Source organism: Canis lupus, chromosome X, assembly GCF_011100685.1.
Source record: "Canis lupus familiaris isolate Mischka breed German Shepherd chromosome X, alternate assembly UU_Cfam_GSD_1.0, whole genome shotgun sequence".
In the NCBI taxonomy this organism is placed as follows: domain Eukaryota; kingdom Metazoa; phylum Chordata; class Mammalia; order Carnivora; family Canidae; genus Canis; species Canis lupus.
This window is the reverse complement of record NC_049260.1, coordinates 82,950,180-82,961,703: the sequence shown is the minus strand read 5'-3', so window position 1 is coordinate 82,961,703 and position 11,524 is coordinate 82,950,180. Positions and strand designations below refer to the sequence as shown.

At 36.3% G+C, this 11,524-nt stretch overlaps 1 pseudogene; it reads left to right on the top strand.

Annotated features, from left to right (window-relative positions):
* The first annotated feature begins 8,315 nt into the window (after positions 1-8,315).
* Positions 8,316-11,319, top strand: LOC119878120 (annotated as a pseudogene).
* The last annotated feature ends 205 nt before the right edge of the window (positions 11,320-11,524 follow it).

Sequence of the window (11,524 nt, the reverse complement as noted above, 5' to 3'; positions counted from 1 at the left end):
ATACATCGCAATACAAGCATCCATTCAAAAACTGGAAAGAACTCAAATACAAAAGCTAACCTTACACATAAAGGAGCTAGAGAAAAAACAGCAAATAGATCCTACACCCAAGAGAAGAAGGGAGTTAATAAAGATTCGAGCAGAACTCAACGAAATCGAGACCAGAACAACTGTGGAACAGATCAACAAAACCAGGAGTTGGTTCTTTGAAAGAATTAATAAGATAGATAAACCATTAGCCAGCCTTATTAAAAAGAAGAGAGAGAAGACTCAAATTAATAAAATCATGAATGAGAAAGGAGAGATCACTACCAACACCAAGGAAATACAAACGATTTTAAAAACATATTATGAACAGCTATACGCCAATAAATTAGGCAATCTAGAAGAAATGGACGCATTCCTGGAAAGCCACAAACTACCAAAACTGGAACAGGAAGAAATAGAAAACCTGAACAGGCCAATAACCAGGGAGGAAATTGAAGCAGTCATCAAAAACCTCCCAAGACACAAGAGTCCCGGGCCAGATGGCTTCCCAGGGGAATTTTATCAAACGTTTAAAGAAGAAACCATACCTATTCTCCTAAAGCTGTTTGGAAAGATAGAAAGAGATGGAGTACTTCCAAATTCGTTCTATGAGGCCAGCATCACCTTAATTCCAAAACCAGACAAAGACCCCACCAAAAAGGAGAATTACAGACCAATATCCCTGATGAACATGGATGCAAAAATTCTCAACAAGATACTGGCCAATAGGATCCAACAATACATTAAGAAAATTATTCACCATGACCAAGTAGGATTTATCCCTGGGACACAAGGCTGGTTCAACACCCGTAAAACAATCAATGTGATTCATCATATCAGCAAGAGAAAAACCAAGAACCATATGATCCTCTCATTAGATGCAGAGAAAGCATTTGACAAAATACAGCATCCATTCCTGATCAAAACTCTTCAGAGTGTAGGGATAGAGGGAACATTCCTCGACATCTTAAAAGCCATCTATGAAAAGCCCACAGCAAATATCATTCTCAATAGGGAAGCACTGGGAGCCTTTCCCCTAAGATCAGGAACAAGACAGGGATGTCCACTCTCACCACTGCTGTTCAACATAGTACTGGAAGTCCTAGCCTCAGCAATCAGACAACAAAAAGACATTAAAGGCATTCAAATTGGCAAAGAAGAAGTCAAACTCTCCCTCTTCGCCGATGACATGATACTCTACATAGAAAACCCAAAAGTCTCCACCCCAAGATTGCTAGAACTCATACAGCAATTCGGTAGCGTGGCAGGATACAAAATCAATGCCCAGAAGTCAGTGGCATTTCTATACACTAACAATGAGACTGAAGAAAGAGAAATTAAGGAGTCAATCCCATTTACAATTGCACCCAAAAGCATAAGATACCTAGGAATAAACCTAACCAAAGATGTAAAGGATCTATACCCTCAAAACTATAGAACACTTCTGAAAGAAATTGAGGAAGACACAAAGAGATGGAAAAATATTCCATGCTCATGGATTGGCAGAATTAATATTGTGAAAATGTCAATGTTACCCAGTGCAATATACACGTTTAATGCAATCCCTATCAAAATACCATGGACTTTCTTCAGAGAGTTAGAACAAATTATTTTAAGATTTGTGTGGAATCAGAAAAGACCCCGAATAGCCAGGGGAATTTTAAAAAAGAAAACCATATCTGGGGGCATCACAATGCCAGATTTCAGGTTGTACTACAAAGCTGTGGTCATCAAGACAGTGTGGTACTGGCACAAAAACAGACACATAGATCAGTGGAACAGAATAGAGAATCCAGAAGTGGACCCTGAACTTTATGGGCAACTAATATTCGATAAAGGAGGAAAGACTATCCATTGGAAGAAAGACAGTCTCTTCAATAAATGGTGCTGGGAAAATTGGACATCCACATGCAGAAGAATGAAACTAGACCACTCTCTTTCACCATACACAAAGATAAACTCAAAATGGATGAAAGATCTAAATGTGAGACAAGATTCCATCAAAATCCTAGAGAAGAACACAGGCAACACCCTTTTTGAACTCGGCCACAGAATCTTTAAAAAAAAGAATTTACCAGAATCTATACCATAAAGTTCTTGTGGGGAAAGTATCCAACCAAAGCAGGCTAAAATTAAGATAAAATAGTTCTGGGAGATGAACTTTTACATTATAAATTTTCCAGAGCTCTCTCATTCACTTTCTCTCTCTGCCCTTTACCCATTTACTTATACCTCTCATTTTCCCAGAAAAATAGACATCTAATGACACATAAAATAAAATATAAGGTGAATTTAAAAATAGCAAAGGAGAGAGAAACAAGTATTGGGATATAAAAAGGCTGGAATGGGGCTCAAAATGCAAGTTGTAAAGAAATATGTTCTTCCTATTGGTGGAAAACAAATTTAGTTTTAAGCTTACTGGCTGCTAATTAAGAAGAGAAGAAAGAAAAAAAGCAGGCCAGCTACACAGATTAGAAGTGTATGGTGTGTCTAGTAGGCCACTATAGTACCAATATGTGTACAAAGTAGAAATGTGATTAAAGAAATTGAAATATCAGTCTTATGAGGAAGGGTTAAAGGAATTCAGACTATTTAGCTCAAAGAAGAGAAAGATAGTGAGTGACTTGGCTATTTTCAAATGTTTCAGTGGACTTTATGTGAGAGATTCAAAGCATTGGTTTCTGTGTCCATGGAGAATAATAAAAGGAAGTGGACTTTAAATAACAATCTGATAAAAAATTTACAACACACATAACAATAAGGATCCATATCCATAATGTATAAAGCACTTCTACAAATTGGTTAGAATACTTAATAACAACTTAATAGAAAAATGGCCAATGACATGAACATGTAGGTTACAGAAGAAGAAGTACAAAAGACTGATACAAATGAAAAGATACTCAACCACACTAGCAATCAGAAAAAATACAAATTATATTAGCATCATTTTTTTTTCCTTCATCAGACTGGAAAACTTAAAAAAAATGCTATTAACAATTGTTGAGAAAAATATGGGGAGATCACAGTCTGATAGTGGTATACTTTGGAGTATAATTTGGGAGTGTATATTAAAATGGGAAATGTGTATGTTCTGCAGCTCAGTTTTCTTGATTATTAGAGTAATTAGTGTTATTTGCTGTTAGTTTGCTTCACTTTCTGGACATACAGTAAGATTGCACTCAGTGGCTCTCTTATGGTTGCTTAGGACAGTATGTCTAATTTTGGCCAATGAGTTGTTCCTTCTGTGACACGTGGGAAAACCTGAAGAGCTTGCTTTCCTTATGCTATGAAAACTGTCTATGTTCAAAATAGTGACTACTCCAGCAGCTTGGGTCCCTAAGTCCAATGAGCAGAGCTCTCTAACCCTCAATGGACATGCATCTTGAGCAAGAAATAATATCTTTTTTCAGTCATCAATCAATGTAGAGTGAAGTAAAAAAATTACTAGGTTAAAAACCATGCAAAATGATATACATAATATGATAACATTTATGTTAAAAGTTCAAACCAGGGATCCCTGGGTGGCGCAGTGGTTTAGCGCCTGCCTTTGGCCCAGGGCGCGATCCTGGAGACCCGGGATCGAATCCCACGTCAGGCTCCCGGTGCATGGAGCCTGCTTCTCCCTCTGCCTGTGTCTCTGCCTCTCTCTCTCTCTCTCTCTGTGACTATCATAAATAAATAAAAATTAAAAAAATTAAAAAAAAAAAAGTTCAAACCACAAAGTAATGTATGTATCCTCTATAGTTACACTTAATGTATATTATTGCCAATGCACAGGAAAGAGTAAAAAAGAATACACATCGTAACATGCACACTCAAGATGGTGATTGCTTTGAGGACAGCACTGATTAGACCAGATTTGGGAATAGTGGGAAAAGAGGATTCAGCCTACTCTAATTTTTTTTAATTTTAAAAGAAGACTATATTAATTTTGAAAATAATTCAAAATGTTAAAATAATGTAGTGTAAGGAAGAGTTCTTTTGTGTGCAAGGGAAGAACTTGTTACCATTAGTTTTAAAATATCAATGGAGGGGGCACCTGAGTAGCTCAGTCGGTTAAGCATCTGCCTTTGGCTCAGGTCATGATCCCGGGGTCATGGGATCAAGCTTCGTATTAGGCACCCTGCTCAATAGGGAGCCTACTTTTCCCTTTCCTTCTGCCACTCCCCCTGATTGTTCTCTCTCTGTGTCAAATAAATAAATAAAATCATTAAAAATTTTAAAATTCAATAGAATGTAAACTCAGTGGAGAGTAAACTGGCCATATGTATCTATATAAAAATGCACACATCCTGTGATTCAGTATTCTAGAGGCACATGTGCATATAATGTATATACTAGGATGTTTGTTGCTGCACTGTTCGTAATAGGAAAAGACTGAAAAAAAAAACCCTTAACATCCTTCAGTAGGGGATTGGCTAAATTAGTTGTTTTACATTTATACAGTGGAGTACCTGGCAGTAGTTTAAAAGAAAGAAGCAGTTCTATATTATTGATATGGAAATATGTTCAAGATTGTTAAGTGAAATAAGCAATGTAGAGAATATTGTATATAGTATATAATCATTTATAGAAAGAAAAATTTAAAGATAACCTAGATGTAGCTCTTCTCTCCAAACCAACAAATACAGGAGCAGAATGATAACCTCACTGGACAAATTGTTCATCTTGTACAGAATAAGGAGGTGACAAAGGGCCTCAACATGCCTGTGAATTGGAAAGCATAGCCTATCCCAGCTAAAAAACATCAAAACAGTTTTTACTTTATCCTGAAACATTTAAAATTATAATAATAGTAAAGAATGACTTTTGCAAGGATGCCTATACAGGACTAAACAAACCATGTCTGAGTAAGCAATGGCTACAGGGAGAAACAAAGTAAAAATGTAAGCATCAGAATCAACCAGGTAGTAGTAAAAAAAGGACCTGCATACAACTGGGAGATGCTGCAGGATCCCTGAGGGTGAGGAGGAAGATTTCAAGAGTATAGGTTCTACACTAGAGGAGACAATACAGGAGAATCTGGAACAGTGTTTTTAGAAGCCTTGTCCTGTGAAGGGGCAATTCATATGTAGGCAGCATCTAGGTAGTCTATAGAAAGTCTAGGAAGATATCTTGATGTGGAACAATAGGCTACTTCATGTTCCTCTATACCTGAGGCTCACAAACATCCAGTCATTCTCTGGCCTTAGACACCCCTACCATCGCAGGTGAGGAAATGAATGCACAGACTGTGTGCTGTATAGAGTCAGATTGTGGCCTCTAGGTACAATTGTACACTAGGGTGCTCATTCGCAGGGACCCAGAGTCGCTATTAGCTGAATGTAGGCAGTGTATTAAAAATATTAAAAAGGTCTCAAATAAGATTGAAATAAAAATGAAGACAAGCTGCCACCAGGCTCTCATGTCCATTTTTAAAGTTTTGCTTGTACTATTACCATTATTATGCAGTGATTCTTGATATACAGTCTTTGCCTTCAAGAGATTATTTTGTCTCCATCAGGGACTTTGCCCACAGTCTTATTCAATAATCACAGTACACCTTCACATTTTGAAAGACTGGGTCCTTGGGATGCCTCGGTGGCTCAGTGGTTGAGTATCTGCCTTTGGCTCAGGTCGTGACTCTGGGGTCCTGGGATGAGTCTCACCATCAGGCTCCCTGCAAGGATCCTGCTTCTCCCTCTGCCTCTGCCTCTCTCTCGGTGCCTCTCATGAATAAGTAAATAAAATCTTTTTTTAAAAAAAAGAAAGACTAGGTCCTTATGTAATCCAAAAAAAATGCCAAGATATTGTAATATGGCTTTCACTCAGATTTATCACAGCTATGAAGAAAGATAACACTAAAGATTTTGATAACCTATCTTCAAGCACAGTGGTAAGAGAAGATGCAATTTAAGGCTTTCTCTTAAAAAATGAAGCAATGAATAATGCCTAAAGATTTCAGTTATCGTTTGTAATCTGTTTTTCATACAGAAATGCAGTTGATAGTAATGATTATAAGATAATTTATCTGCTTTTAATTATTGATATGTTGTTTCTAGTCCTTCAAGATCAACTGCATTATCAATCATGACTACCCTAAAATAAAAATGTTTTTAGACAAAAAATAATAGAATTTATTTTGTTGTATACAAAACATGGGAAAACATAAAACTACTATCTTTTTATGTTTTCTCCAAAAGGTTCCATTTTCAGCAATATAAGAAACTGTGCCCAGAATGATCTTCCATCTGAAAAAAACAAAAATAATAGTCAAATACTTTTAGTGACTTTTGGGGTCTGAAAAAAAGGTGAAGAATAGTTTGGCTAAGTATTTAAAAATATGCCTTCCATATAGAATTGCTGAATAGCTGTACTGTACACCTGAAATTAATATAACACTGTATATTAACTATACTGGAATTAAAATTTTAAAACTTTAAAAAAATGGCTTCCCAGAAAGCTAAATAGAACACTGAAGCTTTCATCTTGATAATATTCACTAAATTGGGTAGAATTAAACATTACTTTTTACATATTTAAAGGATGCAGGGAACAGAATACAAAGCCCAGGGACTCGTCAGGTGTGGAATCCACCAAGAGGTCCTTATACAAATTTTGAACCTCCAATTTCTGAGGTCATTTAAGAGTAATCTAGAAAGAAATCTGCCTTTTCAATAACCAAAAGGAATATATTGCCTATCTTGAGCCTTGGAGCTGAACAATCATGGAAAAATAAAAGAGAATATAGAGAGGGAAACCACCTTACATAAAAAGAAGCAAGAATAAGAATTACATTGACTTCTTTACAGAAACTATATAGGAAGAAGAACGTGGATTAAAATATTAAAGTGTTAAAAAAAAAACAAATCATTAACCCAGAATTCTGTGAACCCAGTGAAATGATTCTTCAAAAGTGAGAATAATACTTTCTCAGACAAAACAAAATTGAGGGAATTTGTTACTACTAAATCTGTCTAGCAAGAAATGTTTCTAAAAGTTCTTCAGAAAGAAGAAAGATTATATGAATCAAAAATTCAGATTTATGCTATGAAAGGAAAAACATTAGAGGAGCATTAGGAATATATGAAGGTAAAATAAAATCTTTTATTTGTCTTATATTCAATCAAACAGGTAACATTTTGTTCAAAATAGTTGCAACAATGCATTCAGTAATATAACTCATGGATAGTGAAATGAATGACAACAATGCTATGAGGGATAAGAGGGAGGAAATAGGAATACTTTGTTATAAGCTACTTGTACTATCCATGTAGTAATGGACTATTATTTGAAAGTAGACTTGGATTAATTATAAATGTATATTGTAAATGAGTGGACAACCACTTAAAACAGAAATGCAATTGATATGCTAAGAAAGTAGAAAAAAATGAAATCCCGTAAAATACTCAAATCCAAAGAAGACAGAAAAAGAGTGGAAGACCAGAAAAAAATAATAAATAAAAAAGGCAATTAATAGAAAATAATAGGGACGCCTGGGTGGCTCAGTGGTTGGGTGTCTGCCTTTGGCTCGGGGCGTGATTCCAGGATCCAGGATTGAGTCCCACATCGGGCTCCCTGCATGGAGCCTGCTTCTCCCTCTGCCTATGTCTCTGCTTCTCTCTCTTCTCTCTCTGTGTCTCTCATGAATAAATAAATAAAATCTTTAAAAAAAATAGAAAATAACAAATGGTGGTTGATGTTACTACAACTATATCAACAATCACTTTAAATGTCAACAGATTAAATATACCAGTTAAAGACAGAGACTGTCAAAATGGATAAAAAAAAAAACCAAGACCAACTGTATGTTGTCTACAAAAAAACAAAGACACTTTAAATGTAAAGACATATATAGATTAAAGGTAAAGGGACAGAGAAAGATATAACATGCCAACAGTAATCAAGAGAAAGCTAGAGTGGCTTTGTTAATATCAGACAAAGTAGACTTCGAACAAGGAAAATTATTAGGGATAGAGAAGGGCATTACATAATGATAAAAGTTCAATTCTCCAGGAAGACATAGCAATCCTTAATGTGTATGCATTAATGTGTCTGCATAATGCATATAGCAGTGTCTAAATATGTGAGGCAAAAACTGATAGAACTTCAAGGAGAAATAGATGAATCCACTATTATAGCTGGAGACTTCAACACTCCTCTACCAATAATTCATGATCCAGGGGCACCTGGCTGGCTGAGTCAGTAGAGCATGACTCTTGATCTTGGAGTTTTAAGTTTGAGCTCCACACTAGGGGTGGAGACTACTTAAAAATAAAAATAAAAATAAAATGAACAGACGCAACATGCTGAAAATTAATGACATTGTTGAATTGAACTGTACCAACAGTTAACTGGATCTAACTGATATCTATAGAATACATTATCTAACAACAGCAGAATGCACACTCTTCTCAAATTCATACAAAACATTCACCAATATGGACCATAGTCTTGGCCATAAAACACAGCTTAACAAAGTTAAAAGAAGAAAAGCCATACAGTATATGCTCTTAAACTACAATGGAATTAAACCAGAAATAAATAAGAAAGAGATAATTGAAAAAAAAATACAACATGCTTCTAAATAACATGTGGTTCAAAGAAGTCTCATGAGAAATTAAAACATATTTTGACTGATGAATGGATAAGGAAGTTGTGGTATATATATCTACAATGCAATATTGCCCAGCGATAAAAAGAATGAAATCTTACCATTTGCAATGACATAGAGTTAGAGTACATTATGCTAAGTGAAATAACTCAAAGAAAAACAAATACCATATGATTTCACTCATGTGGAATTGAAGAAACAGAACAGAAGGACATAGGGGGAAAAAGAGAGAGAGCGAGGCAAACCATAAAACAGACTCTTAACAATAGAGAACAAACTGAAGGTTGCTGAAGGGGAAGTGGGCAGGGAGATGAGCTAAGTGGATGATGGGTATTGGGAAGGGCACTTGTGATGAGCACTGGGTATTTTTTTTTAATTTTTATTTATTTATTTATGATAGTCACACAGAGAGAGAGAGAAGCAGAGACATAGGCAGAGGGAGAAGCAGGCTCCATGCACCGGGAGCCTGACGTGGGATTCGATCCCGGGTCTCCAGGATCACGCCCTGGGCCAAAGGCAGGCGCCAAACCACTGCGCCACCCAGGGATCCCGAGCACTGGGTATTATATGTAAGTGATGAATTACTGAATTCTACTTCTGAAACTAATATTACACTATTGGTTAACTAACTGGGTTTTAAGTAAAAACTAGATCCTACAAAAATATTTTAAACCAATTTAAAAATAAAATGATAAAAAAATAAAAAATAAAAAAAAATAAAAATAAAATGATAAAATATGTGGTATGCAGAAAAAGCAGTAATTAGAGGGAAATTTATTGCATTGGATATTAGAGAATAAAGACTTCAAATCGATAATTTAAGCTTCCACTTTAGGAAATGAGAAAAGGAGAACAAATGTTAAAATAAAAGAACAAGTTAAATACAAAATTAGCAGAAGAAATAATAAAAAGTAGAGCAGAAATCAATAAAATTGAAAACAAAAAATCAGTAGAGAAAAATCAACAAATCCAAAAGTTCGTTCTTTGAAGAGGTCAATAAAACAGATGAATTTGTAGTTAGGTTAAGTAAGTGAAAAAAGAGAACAGACACAAATTTGCTAAAACTAGAAATGAAATAAGGACCATCACTACTGATCCCATAGACATTAAAAGGATAATAAAAGAATAATAAGAACAACTCTCTGTTCCCAAATTAGATAACTTAGTTGAAATGGAACAATTCCTTGAAAGACTCAATTTACCAAAACTCACAAAAGAAGAAATAGACAATCTTAATAAGTCTGCATCTATTTAAAAAATTAAATCGATAATTAATGACATGACAAAACAGAAAGCAATAGGCTGAGATGGTGAATTCTACCAATGTAAAATCTACCAAACATTTAAGGAAATTATACTAAATCCATATAAGCTTATCTAGAAAATAGAAGTTGAGGTGATACTTCCTAACTCATTCTGAGGCTGGCATTACCCTAATACCAGAACCAAATATATTACAAGAGAGAGAAACTACAGACCAGTGTCTCTCATGAACATAGATGAAAAAATCCTTGAGAAAATATGAGCAAATTGAATACAAAAATGTATAAAGAGAATTATACATCATGACATTATGGGATTTATTCCAGATATGCAGGGCTGGTGTGACATCTGAAAGTCAATTAATGTAGTCCATCACAACAAGCTAAACAATACAAATCTTATGGTCATATGAAAAGATACAGAAAAAGCATTTGGCAGGCTTTCTGCTCTTCCCATTTAACAGATAGATGCATGTTCTTGTGCAATGCCAACCACATCCCTGAAACATGATAATGAAGGTCGAGTAAATGGATTTGCCTATATTGTGTGCTTGGCAAAGTGGATAATGCCTCTATCAATGACTCCATTGATTTCAATTACATGAGCTACATGTTCTAGTATGATTCCATCTATGGCAAATTCAGTGGTACAGGCAAGGCTGAGAATAGGAAACTTGTCATCAATGAAAAACCTATCTCCATCTCCTGAGAGTGAGCTCCTGCCGGCATCAGCACCCAAGTGATGTGGATGCTGAATGCATTGTGGAGCCCACTGGAGTCTTCACTACTATGGAGATGGCTGGGGAGTCACTTGAAGGTAGGGCCAAGAGGGTCATCATCTCTGTCCCTTCTGCTAATATCTGCATGTTTGTGATGAGCATGGACCATGAAAAGTATGACAACTCCCTAAGATTGTCAGCAATGACCCCTGCACAACCAATTGCTTGGCCTCTCTGGCCACAATCATCCATAACAACATTTGCATCATGGAGGGACTCATGACGACAGTCCATGCCATCACTTCCATGCAAAAGGTTATGGATGGCCCCTCTGAAAAGCTGTGGTGTGATGGCCAAGGGGCTGCCCTCAACATTATTCCTGCTTCTTTCTACTGGTGCTGCCAAGGCTGTGAGCGAGGTTATTCCTGAGCTGAATGGGAAGCTCACTGGCATGGCCTTACATGTACCCATCCCCAGTGTAAGAGTCATAGATATGACCTGCTGTGTGGAGAAAGCTTCCAAATACAATGCCATCAAGAATGTGGGCCACCTCAAGAACATCTTGGACTACACCGAGACTTTAACAGTGATGCTGGGGCTGCCATTGGTCTCAATAATCATTTCATCTATAGCTCATTTCTTAGTATGACAATGAATTTGGCTACAGGAACCAGGTGTTGGACTTTTTACGGTCCACATGGCCTCCAAGGAGTAAGAGACCCCTGGACTACCAGACCCAATGAAAGCACAAGAGGAAGAGAATTCTTCAGTTACTGGAGACTCCTAGCCCCAACCCATCCCTCAACACATTGAGACTCTCACAACCTCAATACAGTTTCAATCCCAGATCCCCTGTAGAAAAGGAGAAGCTTACAGAGCCCTACCTTGTCATGTATGATCAATAAAGTACACTGTACCCA